Source organism: Lygodium microphyllum, chromosome 29 (assembly GCF_053477565.2).
Source record: "Lygodium microphyllum isolate KBCC chromosome 29, Lygodium_microphyllum_v1.1.10, whole genome shotgun sequence".
Lineage (NCBI taxonomy): Eukaryota > Viridiplantae > Streptophyta > Polypodiopsida > Schizaeales > Lygodiaceae > Lygodium > Lygodium microphyllum.
In genome coordinates this window covers 52443922-52459251 of record NC_141163.1, presented here as the reverse complement: position 1 = coordinate 52459251, position 15330 = coordinate 52443922, and positions in this window count along the sequence as shown.

Sequence of the window (15330 nt, the reverse complement as noted above, 5' to 3'; positions counted from 1 at the left end):
TTTGGCAAGAGGATTATTTTCTTTTTGGATAGGTGGTTCCTTCTTCTTTGCACGCGTGATGGCAGCAACTTCCAATTCCACTAAATTGGAGATAGGCTCTTGGGCCTTGGCCGGATTATCAGTAGCACTGTTTTTCATTGGGGATGGGCTTGGACAGTCTCTTGCAGTGTGGCCTTCTCCTTTGCATCGACTGCATAAGGGCTTATAATCCACTGACCTTCTGGGATTTGGACAATTTGGTGAAATGTGTCCATTTTCTCTGCTTATGTAACACTCAACTTCTGATCTCTAAACACCGCCAAACTGTCTTCCTCTGTAACTTTGAGAGGGAAACCTCCTTGGATCAAAATTAGGACCAAACTCTCTAGGCTTGGGTCCAATATCCTGTGTTGTCATTTTGGATTCCAGCAAGTTGAATCTTGTGTCTTCTTCCTTCCTTCTCCTATCATGCATCTCCTTCAGAGAGCAAATATCCTCTGTATGGTTCTTCCGCAAACAGTAGGAACAGAAAGCTCCAGGGACTGTTGGCTTTCGTGTACATTTAGTGGCTAAATGGCCTGCTTGATGACACTTACCACACCAATTATTTGACCGCATCACATCTCTTCATGCTCCTGCAACGTTGGATATGCTAGCGGTATTCACTTTCAGCGTCTGTAGCTGCTCTATAATCACATCCAACAACTCCTTTTTGATATTTGCAACTGAGTTGGATAAATAATCCTTCAAGCTTTCTCCTCTTGAGGTACTGGCAGTAGGGTTTTGAGGAGTCTCTATAATCACTGCATAAACAGGCTGGGCTAGTGCAGAAGGGTCTCTGTTCTGATTCTGATTCAAAGCTCATGTTTGAACTGTTGGCTGTTGGCTCCAGTTGGTAGGGTTCCAATGTTACTGCTGATTTGGCATTGGGAAAATTGGTTGGGACCATTGTTGTTGTGGTTGAACCATCATTTGAGGCATTGATTGTGGCCACTGTGGATTTGGTGCACTGTATTGTGATACTGGGGGCATCTTTGATAGGGGTAGGGGATAGTCCATGGGATTGCATTTGGTGGGTACATCATTCCTGGCATCAGAGGAGGTAGGACTCCTCTTCCTGGATTCATCGCCAATCTAGCTTCCACTTCATCCTACAGTCTTGCACCTTCTGTTGCAGCTTGCAATGTGGCAGGTCTTTGCAGCTCCACAAACTTACGGACTTTTGATTGTAATCCTCTGAGAAACACTCCCTTCTAAATGCCATCATCTAGATTATGATTAGTCCATCTCTTCAGGATGGATTCCATTCGTGAGACATAAGCTTCTACTCTTTCTCCAGAGGTCTGACTTAAATTCATAAATTCCTCTCGCATCCGCTCTTCAAAATCTTCACGCCTGAATTTAGTGAGGAAGGCCAACTTTAGGTCGTCCCATGTGCCAAAATTTCATGCTGCTTGTCTCTCATATCACTGAAACGCCGCACCCTTGAAAGTGGCGGGGAATATTGCTAACCAATGCTCAGGGGTTCTGGCATTGTTAGCCACACATGCTACCATAAACTATGCTACATGAAGATCAGGGTCTTCATTGTACTCTCCCTTAAAAACTGGCAATGGGACTACATTTGCTGGCCTATCATCATTATTTCCAGGACGGATCTGGCTTGGAAGTGGATCTCCAGAAGGAGGAGGAAGGGCTTGATGTGCCATTGGGACTTCTGTGAAGAGTTCCACAAGGGCGTCAAAGGCAGCTTCTCCTGCTAGCGTGTTCTCGGCTTTGATTTTTGCTTTCTCTCTTCTCACATACCTCTGGACTCGTTCTAACGCTTGCCTCTTTATTGGGTCATTCATCAGGGGGTTGGCCCCACTATGTTGTTAGTGCTCCATAGAGGGATAACAGAAGGCTTCAGTATCTGGAGGACTCTCTTGCCAACATTTCATCTATTTCTTCCTTTTCAACGTCTCTGAATTCTGCTTTCATGCCAGTGCACAAAGGAAGGTATTCGGTTTTGAAGGTGTCAAAATGCATACGTCTAAGCATTGTGGTGGTGCCATCATCATAGTAGTGCTAGCTTCTGATGGTTTCAACAGTGTATGTTGTAAAGAACACTCTATCTACCAACTTACAATGGGTTGCTAATTGAACAAACATAAGATTATCAGTGCACCAAGCATCCCATGTATCTTGCTGTTGAGTGTCTACGAACAAATTCCAACTCTGTTCCTTCTTATTTTTATGAACCTCCACAGACCACGACTCCTGAAGCTTCTTCACAATCTCCCACTTGATGATGTCTAGAAACTTCTCAATGAATGTCAAATCTTCCATGGATGGTCATTCTTTCTATTTCTACTCTTCAGTTTGTTCCCAAACAGTTTGCCACCAAGATGCAAGTTTCTGCTGTTTCAACAGGAAGAGGAAACAGTCCACCACATAGAGCATGCATCATGATGGTGATATGTTTCCGCCATTGTGGGATGAACTTCTTGTGGAAAGTGGCTTTGATAATGAGAAATTCCAACTCTTCAGTAGAAGAAGGAACTTTACAAACATCCATTGAATTCTTCTCTTCTTAGCAATGCCATTTCCTTCATTTTCAGCCTCTTCTGATGCTTGTTGATGGCAAGCTTCCCCGGCTGCACACCAAAAACATGGAGCCCCAAGAGGAACACCAAGGAAAAGGGAATTCTCTTGCAAGAAAATCTGTCTTGTAACATCAAAAAGCTTTTATTTCATTCTTTTGATCATCAAAACAAAGAAAACAATAATTCTTCATGCAGCATCATAGTAAATATCTCCCACGGATTTATCTTTTACAAACTTGATCATGTTCTTCATATTCTTCATTAATAGACAAGGAGAACACAACTTTTGATGGAAATAAATCACATAGTATTCATCTTCATTGTCTTCATAGTCTTCTCCCTCATAGAAAGATACAATTCTTCACATAGAATCGACTATCTCTTGCATATGATCTCTCTCACAATAGTATGCTCTCAATACTACATCATATCCTCACTACAATCACTCAATAATCACTCACAATAATCCTCATTAGGTCGTGGATACACCTCCAAAAAGGTATGTCAGATGTGAAAGGGAACCAGAGACTTCATAGTGTCCTGTGATATCTGTCTTCTGTCACTGTCCTTCTGTAACCTTCTGTAAATCTTCAGCAGTTACTTCTTCACTTCAATTAGCTTGGATAGAGCTTTCATTCATTCTTTTCCTAAGACAAAAACACTTCCCAAAACATCCATACATCCAACATAACACTCAACAGAAACAAATAGAATAGACCACAGAACAACAGAGCAATAGGACTATAGAGCTACAGAAGCACAGAAGCTACAGAACTTTACAGAAGATCAACAAAATCCATAAAAATCATAAAAACCAAAACAAAACCAATTCAATCTCTCATAAACCTTTTCACACATTCTCAATCATCTCTCAAAACATTTATTCAACCATCTCTACTACCAAAACAGAACCAAAAGAGAACAAAACAGAAGAAAATCAGGCCCTACAGAACCATACAGAGAGAATTACAGAACTCCTCAGAACAACATATTTCATCAAAAACCAACATAAACCCTTTCAAACATACTCAAACCACTTCCAAACACTTCAAAACATCTTCAAACTCAAATAATTAACCACCAAAAACAACCATTCAGCAAATAAAAAACAATAAAAAATCAGCCCAAAACCCAATCATTTCCACACTCAACATCCTCCCATCATGATCAAGCATGGAGGTTGTAAGCAACCTATCTGACAGAGATTACCCCTCAACTTCTCCCTCTTGACTGATGATATCACCGGTCTTCACACGAGAAATGGCTATCTGGATGAAGAGATCACAATCTAGTCTTTCTCTCTCCTCTCTCTCTCTCTTCCCTATGGGGTGTTCATGTGTACCATCTTGATAGAGGAATCCGGGAAGGAGAATGAAGGAAATGGTGATGAAGATTGATGGAGATGCTGACAATTGATGTACAGCATTGGATTGAGAGCAATGGAGGCTCCTTCTGTTGATTATGCAGCCATTCAAGGCATCTCGGTTTACGTAAAAACACGGTATGACCATTTTTATGAAGAAAATGAAGGATTTTTTATAGTTTATGATGATAATTATGTTCTTATTGGATGAAAATTTGTTTGTGTGCTGTTTGCATCATGATTAATTGATTTTCTTTAAAAAAAATTGGTTTTGCAATGATTTACATGCTTCATTTAATTCTGTAAACCCGAAATGCGGCTTTTAAGTGGTAAAATGGTAGTTTTTCCGTTTCAAGTGAGTAAAAAGGTGTTCCCATGGGGGGAAAATGGAAGATAAATTGAATGTTAGTATGTTGAAGTAATTAGAATAAGCAAAAACCAGAAAATAGTTTATTTTATTGCCAAATAAATCAAGAAAATGAAAAAAATAAGGAAAACAATAGAAATACGTCTTGGAAAAGTAAGGAAAAATATAAGGATTGTTTGTGGATGTGTGGTAGTGGTAAAGCATGAGATTTAGCCTCAGTTTTCCCTATCTCCTTGTCAAAGTTTGTGATTTATTGCTTTTTTTACATCAAAACATGACAAAATGAACCTCTACACCTGTGCAACGAAAGCAATACCTAAACGTAGGGGGTTGGGATGTTTGAATGGTGTGATTTGCGTGCTGATTGTTGCTGATTTTCTGATGCAGACCATGACATAGAGCCCATGTTATCTTAATTAAGAGGATAGTAGCACGAGTGTGGTCTCGGTGCTATCCTTTCATCACCGCAACTGGTTAGTGAATAGGCATTAGAAAAGCCTGGTTGTGCACAAGCACGTTGCTGAATTGAAAATGATGTTTGAGCACTCTAGGATCATTCACTTTGCATGTGCACGGAAACCATGGTATCAGAATAAAATGCTTGGATGCATAGCACATGTTTTCAATGACAATGACCCACGCTTGAGTGTGGAAAGGCATCCTAAGCCATAGGATAGACGTTCAATTCCTGGGGGATTATTTGAAAAGGACACATGTTATCATATCCTGGAAACTTTTGAAATGAAGAGTGGAGTTTGTTCGTTTGTTTTATATGTTGAGCAGCGCATCAAGGGGCTAATCCCTGCGATGTAGGAGAGCTACAGTGGGGCCGCAGTGTATCTACCGAGAGGTTGCCTCCCATGTATGTGATTATCATGGTATTTATGGCCAATGTGTATGGATTCTCCCTCTGAGGAGTTTATAGAAAGGGAAACGTTGGACTATAAAACTATAACACTATAAACGCATAGATTAGGCTTTAGGGAAGTTTGTCCTTTAGCAACAGATAGACACTCCTGGTTTGCGAGGCCATGAGGGTGTGTTTGTCTGTTATGAGCATGAGGTCCGGCTAGTGCCATAGCCAGTGCCGGCCCATTTCAAGTCCCATCCCACACACACACACACACACACACACAAAGAGAGAGAGAGAGAGAGAGAGAGAGAGAGAGAGAGAGAGAGAGAGAGAGAGAGAGAGAGAGAGAGAGAGAGAGAGAGAGAGAGAGAGAGAGAGAGAGAGAGAGAGAGAGAGAGAGAGTATGTGGGAACTCCAAAAATCACAATGAGTGACCTACCTTCCTTTTTTCTATTTTTACAAAAATAATAAAGAGTAAAGAGATAGTGATGGGAGGCCTCCACACCGACAGAGTATAAGTGGGTGATAAGTATAAAGTAATTGTGGGTAGCTAGGCATTGGCAACTTTCATCCCTGATAAACTATAGAATCACTATGATGCCATGTGAATTTCATCACCAATACTTTGATAAGCTACACTACTTTGATAAAAACCTCAACAAATTTTTCATGGTCCCCAATGAACGCTACTTTAAGGTCCAAGAAACCATTAAATTGAGCAACGTTTAGCCATATTGAACTTGCTTCCAAATAAGTTGAATTTTTTACACTCCCTAAATAGATGGATAACACTCTTCTTCTTTCTTCCACAGAGAGAATATCTAGGAGATATTGGAAAATTTCCCATCAATTTGTCTTGTATTATTAGTTTGCAAGTCAACAATCTCCATAGTAGGAGATTTAGACTAGTTTAGGTGGTGGCCTTCCACATCCTCTTTAGTCACATTTTCACATCTTGATTTGGGCATGGGGAAAGGTTTTATTCTCTATATTTTCACTATATAGAAAGTTATGTGAGCCAAACAGCAGCCTGATAAGTACCCCATGAAGATCTTACATCAAATTCTAGCTCATCTACCACTACAAGAATGGAAAAATAGATGCTTTTGAGAAATGGTTACACTAGTGGGCCACTCTTTCTTTTTCTCCTCCATAAGTCTTACAAACTAGGTTTGCTCCTTTGAATTAAGTTTGAATTTCTCCATCAAACTCAGAATACTAAGGAATGAGTTTGATTTTAGTCACATGCATCATCCCAGGTCCTCAAGAATTTTAGGTGCACACTTTTGGAAAGTTTTGGCTCCACCAAAAGTGTCAAAAATGGGGAGGTATAAACATAAGGTAAGCTCCCAATACTCTCTAGTAAGGAAAAGTCACCATGTCTACCTTTAGAACTAGACAATTGAAGCTAAAAAATCAACATTTTCTAGTATTTTAATAATGCTTGGGCTACATGCAAGTAGGATATAGCCAACTACATCCATGCATTTCAAAGGATATATTTCCACCTAGCATTATGCCACACACGTCCCTTGATTGTGAAGGAGAGAACTGAGAGGCGAGAGAAAGACGAGCAGAGAAGAGAGAAAGAGTGATGAGAAGAGAGAAATACTAAAAGGTTAGGAAAGAAGAGAGAGAAGCCATAGAAACTGTGGACAAGAAGGTGAGGTAAGAGAAAACAAATGTATTAATGTTCCAAAGATGTGAAAATTTACATGTCTCGCCCCTTTTATACATATGTTAGTGTGACAAGGTATTATTAACAATTTCACACTAAAATATATCTTCTTCCCATATTCTTATAATCCATCCCTTCCCAAAGGTTTTTACCCACAAAAACAAACTTAAAATGGTTAGAAAGGATGGATGAAAAGAGTACTACTTTGATTTCAAATATACAACGTACGAAAATGCATTAAAGTTTGAATATATATTGATTGAAATGAAGATTGAAGGTAAGGCTCAATTGTATACATAATCTCAATATCTTCAAAAGATTTTGGAGCTTATAAATCTTCAAGAAATAAGCTTAAGAATGAGAGGACAACTTGCTTTAAAAATAAATCCTGCTGAACAAAATCTGCCTTAAGTTCTAGTAGAAGTATCCAAATGAAGTGTGCCACATGTCAAAACGTAGCTTTTGAAGAGTACTTTAACCCTATCTAGGTGGCATATTTCTAAAAATTTGTTAGAATAAAACTTGTTCTAAATAGACCACTGTCATGACCTTATCTGTTCTTGAGCTCAACAAGCAAATCGTCAACTCTAGGTATTGGATACATGTTCTTCAATGTGATGTTGTTTAGATCCCTATAGTTGATACATATCTTGAAGGATCTATCTTTTTTCTTCACTAACAAGACCAAAGATGCATAAGGTGAAGAACTAGGTTCAATGAACCCCCATCTCTAGAAGCTCCTTGATTTTCTTGGCTACTTCTTCATGCTTACACTTAGACAATCTATAGGGTGGCTTATTGATTGGCTTTGAGTTTGGCTCCAAATTGATAAGGTAATCCACTGCTCTCTTAAGAGGTAATGAAGTAGATCCTTCAAAAAAATCCTTGTGCTCCTCAAGAATAGCTTTCAAAGTTGGATAATCTGCTAAATTTTTGGATTAATATTCAACCTCTTTATTGAGATGTAAGACAAAAATTCATGAGTGTCTCTTGTACTCTTTGAGTTGTTAAATGGTGATAAGCTAAAATTCAGATTTACTAGAAATTCCCTATAAATGGGTAGGCTACCCATCAAAGACAAACTCCATATAAATTGTGACAAATCCATAGCAATCTTTCCTAAGGTCATCAACCAATCACATCTGAGTACATCTATGGGTCCTATCTCCAAAGAAAGCATGTTTATCTTTACTTCATAATTTTTAGTCAGCTATATAAAAACATGTAGGCATATTTGAGTGTTGATTTCTTTCTAGCCATTTGCTGCTTGAACTCTTATGGATTGTTGTAAATTAGTGGGAAGAAAATTCAATATGTCTACAATTGACTTATTAACAAAACTATGTGTATTGCCACTATCTATCAGGAAAAATACATCCTTTCCATGAATATTACCATTCATAAAAAGTGTACTAGGACTCTTAAAACATGTCCAAGCATCCATGGAGATGGAAAAATTAGTGGCAGCATGTGGCTCATCTATAATTCCTCCCAAATCAAAAGAAATACTACCACGTAGATCAAAAGAAAAAGTGTTAGCAATATCGTAAAACTGTTCTTGTCCAATTCCTCTTCAACATCCTCATTTTCATTAGTAGTCACAAATGCATTTGCCCCATCATTATCATCCTCTACGTCTTCAAAGACTAACATGCTATGGATCTTGGATTTTGCATTCTTTTATAACACTTTGTTGCATGATTAGTTGCATACTTCTCTCCACATTTGAAACATAAGCCTTTTTCTTTTATTTCTTTGTAGAAGTCCATAGAAATAGACTTTGGATTAGTATTGGATGAAGTAGACCTAAACTTGTTATCCCTTTGTTTTAAATCCACTCTTGGACAAATTGCTATCCTGAAATTGCCTTAAGGTCTTGAAGCATTGAATGATGAATAAGGTGGCACTCTAAAGCTTCCACTTGGTGCATGATTACTACCATAAACATTGCCAACTTGTCTCTATTTTAAAATAGTCCTTCACTATCCAAAAGTAGGCTGAAATCAGAACTCTTATTTATACTTCCTTCCATAACGTTCTCCAAACTCAATGGTTTTGAAAAGAGTGGTGGGGCCTTGCACCATAACATCAGCTCTGATAAAGAAGGTTCTAAACCATACATATATTTGTGGAGTTCAACTTCATCACTTATACTCTCTACATACATGATGAGATTAAGGAATTAGTCTATATAATCCTATACAATTAGGCCTCTTTTCTCTAATCCATACTATCTTCATGCCAATTTCTATTTTTCAAGAGGAGAGACAAAGACCTTAGTCATAAGTGTCTTGAATGCATCCCAACTCTCTACTAGTATGTTCTCTTTCTTAATATATTTCCACTAAGTATGCACAAACCCTTCCAAATGTAATGAGGCAAAATGGATCTTCATATCATTAGCTCTAGGGAATATATCAAAGTAGGACTCTAATTTTGAAATCCATTTCTCTAGGTTGGATGGTGAAGATGGCTGTCCATTGTACTTTTCCAAAATGATTTTTTATTTCAATTCCCTTTCACGAAAAGGTTGCTTTTCCAAAATAATTTGATCATGATTAGTAGGTATTAAACCTCCAAAATGAAACGGTGCTCTTCCAAAAGTGGCTAAGAGTTAGTGTGGAACCTTCTCAACAACAGCAGGGGACCTCTAGAAACTTGAAGATTTAGCCCATAAGCTTGGGGATTAGCACCATTCATGTTACCCAAATAGTCATCATTGTTGAGATATCGAGCTCCACTCGTGATATGCCAGGGTGACCCATATATAGGGTTCTTCTATTTCTTTGTATGAGAGTTCTTTTGGCTTACACAACTAAGAAGAGGAAAACTATTTTCAGCCTCCACCTCTGTGTGTATTCCCCCATTATGCAAGCAAGAAAGCTACAAGTGAGACTCCTTCCTTCTCTCCCACAATCTTGACATGGTATCAGAGCCTTGTTCGTGGTAAGGAGCTCAAGAAAGCAAGCCAAGCTCGCGGTGTTCTGGTAAGAGGAGCAGTGTTGCTTTCATTTTATGTTTTGGGAGCAGATCTCTGCAGGTAGCACAACCAGAAATTGCAAGAGTGCATTGTCTCAAGTTGAGATGCCCTTCGCGGTTAAGCAAGAGGGTAGTATATGCTGCGGGCAAGGGCTTTAGCCCTTGGCGATCTTGTTTTTTTTATTTGAGGCCATTTCGGGGCCTGTTTTGGAGACTGAAGTTTTCTGCACACACTCAGGAAAAGGCCCAGTTTTATGCTGTGCAACCCAATTTTCTACAGGTCAGTGAAAAGTTACTGTAGAAATTGTATCGTATGCTTGTGCGCAGAGACATTGGGAGTTACAGAATCATCCCTGTTGCCTGTTGATGCAAAATCGTCACTAGGAAGTGACTGTGTGGTCAAATACCACTTTCACCAGTTTTGCAGATTTTCCTTTGTGAGGGTGAAGCTGTGTTTTTTGCAGTGACAAAATTTTTTGTAGTGTTCTGTAATGGCATCTGATTCTCTTTCACAGATTGTCACTGAAAAGCTTGACAAGAACAACTTCCAAGCATGGAAGTTTAGAATGACAAATTTCCTTATGGGAAAAGGATATTGGGAATTTGTTGCAGGAAATGAAGAAGAACCGATTCTTCCTGATGTTCCCAATCAATAGCAAATGCAGGCATTTAAAGCATGGCATGAGAGAGCCAGGAAAGTTATGTACTGGCTGTCTATCAGCATTTCAGACTCTATGATTGTGCATATTCAAGATGCAAGTATGCCAAAGGAGGCATGGGATACTTTGTCAAAAATGTATAGCACAAATACGCAAGCCAGGAAAATGCAGCTCAAGCAAGAGTTGCACAATGTGCAAAGAGAAAGTATGAGCATCAATGACTACCACATGAAGGTGAAGAAGATTGCAGATGCACTTGCTTCCATTGGGTCGCCAGTGGAAGATGATGATTTAGTCTCAGTGACCTTGAATGGTCTAGGAAAGGATTATGCACAGTTCCGAACATCCATTTCCGTCCGTGAAAGATTTCCTGATTTTGAGGAGTTGATTGCTTTTCTAATTTCTGAGGAGCAGAGAAATGGTGGTGCATCTTCTTCAGGAGGAACTTCAAAAAAAGCTGTCTTCTACTCAAATGCTGGAAGAGGTAGAGGCAGAGGTAGAGGAGGCCGATTTGGAGGCCATGGCAGAAATCAAAATATGCAGCAAACTCAAGAAAACCAGTCCTATGGAGGAGAACATAGTAACTCTAGAGGCTGGGGGAGCCAAAGAGGTCGTGGTGGATGGCAAAGAGGCCAAAATGCAAACAGTAATGTTGAATGCTACTACTGTGGTAAAATGGGTCATATGGCTAAAGACTATTATAAAAAGAAGAATGAGATCATGAATGGAAAACTGCAACAAGGGAATTATGCATCTTCTAGTAGACAGGGTGATGACAGAAATGAGCATTTGTTTATGGTGCAGCACATGAACAATTCTGTGACAAGTGCAGAAGAAAGCAATGATGTATGGTATGTTGACTCAGGTGCATCAAACCACATGACAGGTCATGCAGAATGGATGGAGGATGCAAGGAAAATGGAAAAACCAGGATTTGTGGAGACTGGTGATGATACTGTGACAAGTGTAGAAGAAACCAATGATGTATGGTATGTTGACTCAGGTGCATCAAACCACATGACAGGTCATGCAGAATGGATGGAGGATGCAAGGAAAATGGAAAAACCAGGATTTGTGGAGACTGGTGATGATACTGCACATCCTATTATGCAGATTGGAAAAATTCCTTTGTCTATGTAGGATGGGAAAAAGAAATACCTGTCCGATGTATTTCATGTCCCGAATATCACCAAGAATCTGGTTTTTGTTGGTCAAATGGTTGAGCAGGGCTTGCAAGTCAAATTTAATCCTCATGGATGCTTTGTTGAGGATATGAAAAACAAAGGTCACTTGATAGCAAAAGGAAAGAAGAAGGGCAGAATGTTTACATTGGATGCAGACATGTTTGAATTGAGTGCAGCAATGTTTGCACATGGGACCGGTGTAGTTGCAGATATTGATATCTGGCATAAACTCATTGGTCATGTTAATGTACAGTGACTTAAATCAATGCAGGCCCAAAATATTATTGCAGGATTGCCCAAATTCAAGGTTGCAGAAATGCATAAGGTATGTGAAGCCTGTCAGTTTGGAAAACAAGCAAGGAAACCATTTCCTAGACATGTTCAAGAGAGTGAGAAGCCATTGGAATTAATCCACTCTGATGTGTGGACTACTAAAGCTGCATCTCTTGGAGGCTGTCATTATTTTGTCACTTTTATTGATGACTATAGCAAAAAAGTTTGGGTGTATTTTATGAAAAAGAAAAGTGAAGTTTTTGGGCATTTCAAAACTCTTAAAGCTATGGTTGAAAAAGAAACAGGCCTGCAGATAAAATGCCTAAGGTCAGATGGAGGGGGAGAGTACCTCTCAAATGAGTTTGCAAAGTTCTTGCAGGAGCATGGCATAAAGCAGCAATATTCATGCAGTCATACCCCACAACAAAATGGAATTGCAGAAAGGAAAAACAGGCATATTGGAGAGGTATCTCGTGCCATGCTCAATGAAAAAGACTTACCAGATTTTTATTGGGCTGAAGCAGTTGCTACAGTAGTCTACATAATGAACAGGACTCCCACTGCAGCAATACATGGAATGACTCCAGAGGAGAGGTATACTGGTAGGAAACCAGATATTTCTCATTTGAAAATTTTTGGTTGCATTGCCTATGTACATGTGCCAGATGAGTTGAGATCCAAGTTGGATCCAAAAGCTGAGAAGTGCATCTTTATTGGTTACTCTCTGCAGCAAAAAGGGTATAGATGCTATAACCCTTCTACTCGTAAGTTTACAGTGAGTAGAGATGTTGTTTTTTATGAGATGAGTAGCTGGTATAAACCAGTAAATGTGATTGATGATGTAGATGCACAAAATGGTAATGCTGCACAGAATTCACAGCAGCAGTCATAAAATATTAGTGGACCTGGAGCGTCCTCTAGCAGTGGTTCACATTCTTCGCCATGGACAGGCAGATTGAGATCAGGAGAATCTTCTCAAAGCAATGCAAATAGTGGTATGCAGGTATCACGAAAAGGGAAAGAGAAGGTTGATCAGCCCATGTTTGATGTGAATGCAAGTCACTCTTATGTGGATGGTGAATCCAGTGGCTCAGAACAAAGCATTGATGATGAGTTGGGTATTCCATCTATTGTTACACCTGGAGTAAGGAAGACTAGGGATGTTTTGAGAGCACCTGGGAGTGAACCTACTTTGCGCAGGTCTAGAGAGCTAGGTATCCTGTGGATAGGCTGAAATATGATGGATTTACAACCATTCACTATGCATATATGGTCAAAGTGATATAGGAACCAGAACCCACTTCTTTTGAGCAAGCCATGGGAAAAGAAAAATGGGAGAAAGCCATGGATGAAGAAATGGATGCCTTGGAAGCAAATGCTACATGGGAATCGGTACCTTTTTCTAAAGGTAAAAATGCAATTGGCTGTAAGTGGGTTTATAAGGTGAAGCACAATGCAGATGGTTCTGTGAACATATACAAGGAAAGATTAGTAGTCAAGGGGTATGCACAAACATATGGCATTGACTATGAAGAAACATTCAGTCCGGTTGCAAGGATGGCAACCGTGAGAGCAGTCATTGCTATGGCTGCATCAAAGGGATGGTCTTTACATCAGATGGATGTAAAGAATGCCTTCTTGCATGGTGATTTGCAAGAAGAGGTCTATATGGAACAGCCACCAAGTTATGTGCATGCTGTTCATCCTGAGTTTGTTTGTAGGTTGAAGAAAGCCTTGTATGGCTTGACGCAAGCACCTAGAGCATGGTCTGACAAGATAGGACAGTATCTTGTCACTATTGGATTTCAGATTTCCAAGGCAGATTTCTCACTTTATGTGAGAAAAACAGAGAAAGGTATTATGCTACTTGTCATTTATGTTGATGATTTGATTATGACAGGTGACAGCGATAAAGATATCCTTCATGTGAAAATGCCATTGAAGCAAAAGTTTGAGATGAAGGATTTGGGAGAGCTGCGTTATTTCTTGGGCATTGAGGTGATTAGATCACCAAGTGGGATACAGCTCTTGCAGAGGCAGTATGGATTGGACATGCTATCCAAATATGGGATGACAGGCTGTAAGCCTATTTTAGTTCCTTTGGAGCAGAATGTGAAGCTGAGCGCAAATGCAGGTGAGCTTCTGGAAGACCCTACTATGTACAGACGCATAGTAGGAAGCTTGATTTATATGACTATTACCAAGCCAGATTTGAGCTAGGTTGTTGGATTGGTATGTCAGTTTATGCAGGATCCAAGGAAACCGCATTTGGATGCGGCTAGACGCATACTCAGGTATGTGAAGTCCACATTACAGTATGGACTATTTTATGAGACTGGGGTTCAGATACAGTTGCATGGATACACTGATGCTGATTGGGCTGGTAGTATTTCTGATAGACGATCTACCAGTGGATATGTGTTCTCTTTTGGGAGTGCTGCAGTCACTTGGAGCAGCAAGAAACAGCCTACAGTTGCCTTGTCGAGCACAGAGGCTGAGTACAGGGGTGCAGCAATGGCTGCATGTGAGGTAGCTTGGTTGCATAAGCTACTTTATGATATGCATCAATCTACAGATGGGCCAATTGTCATTTATTGTGACAACATGAGTAGTATACACTTGGCAAATAACCCAGTCTATCATGCTAGAACAAAGCACATTGAGGTGCATTATCACTATGTGCGAGAGAGGGTTTTACTAGGTCTTATTGATGTAGTTTATGTCAGCACAGAGGATCAAGTAGCTCACATATTCATGAAGGCATTGGGCGCAGAGAAGCTGCGCAAGTTCAGAGACCTGCTTGGTGTGCAGGAATTGGGATTGAGCTCGAGGGGGAGTGTTGAGATATCGAGCTCCACTCGTGATACACCAGGGTGACCGTTGTGTATTTATGTCACCGACTTGTCAGTTGCAGACGTGGTTGGTACACCGCCCATGAATAATAGCTACATGACAGCTATCCTTATCTACTCTAGTTCGTGGCTCAGTTAGTATGCCACCTTAGTTAGTTGAGTTTGGTTTAAGACCCATATATAGGGTTCTTCTATTTCTTTGTATGAGAGTTCTTTTGGCTTACACAACTAAGAAGAGGAAAACTATTTTCAGCCTCCACCTTTGTGTGTATTCCCCCATTGTGCAAGCAAGAAAGCTACAAGTGAGACTCCTTCCTTCTCTCCCACAATCTTGACAATCATACCTTTGTGAATTCTCTCCTACTTTATATTAACTATTGGGAATGCCCCTTTTTCCAATAATTTGTTGACTTTGACCATTTTGATTAGGTGGCTACTGCTGCTGAAGTGGGATTGATGGATCATTGTTTAATTGTGCTTTTTCCCCGACATCCTTTGTTTCCATTTACATTTGCATCCATTGAGAAAATTGAGCCATGATTTGTGCATTAGATTCTA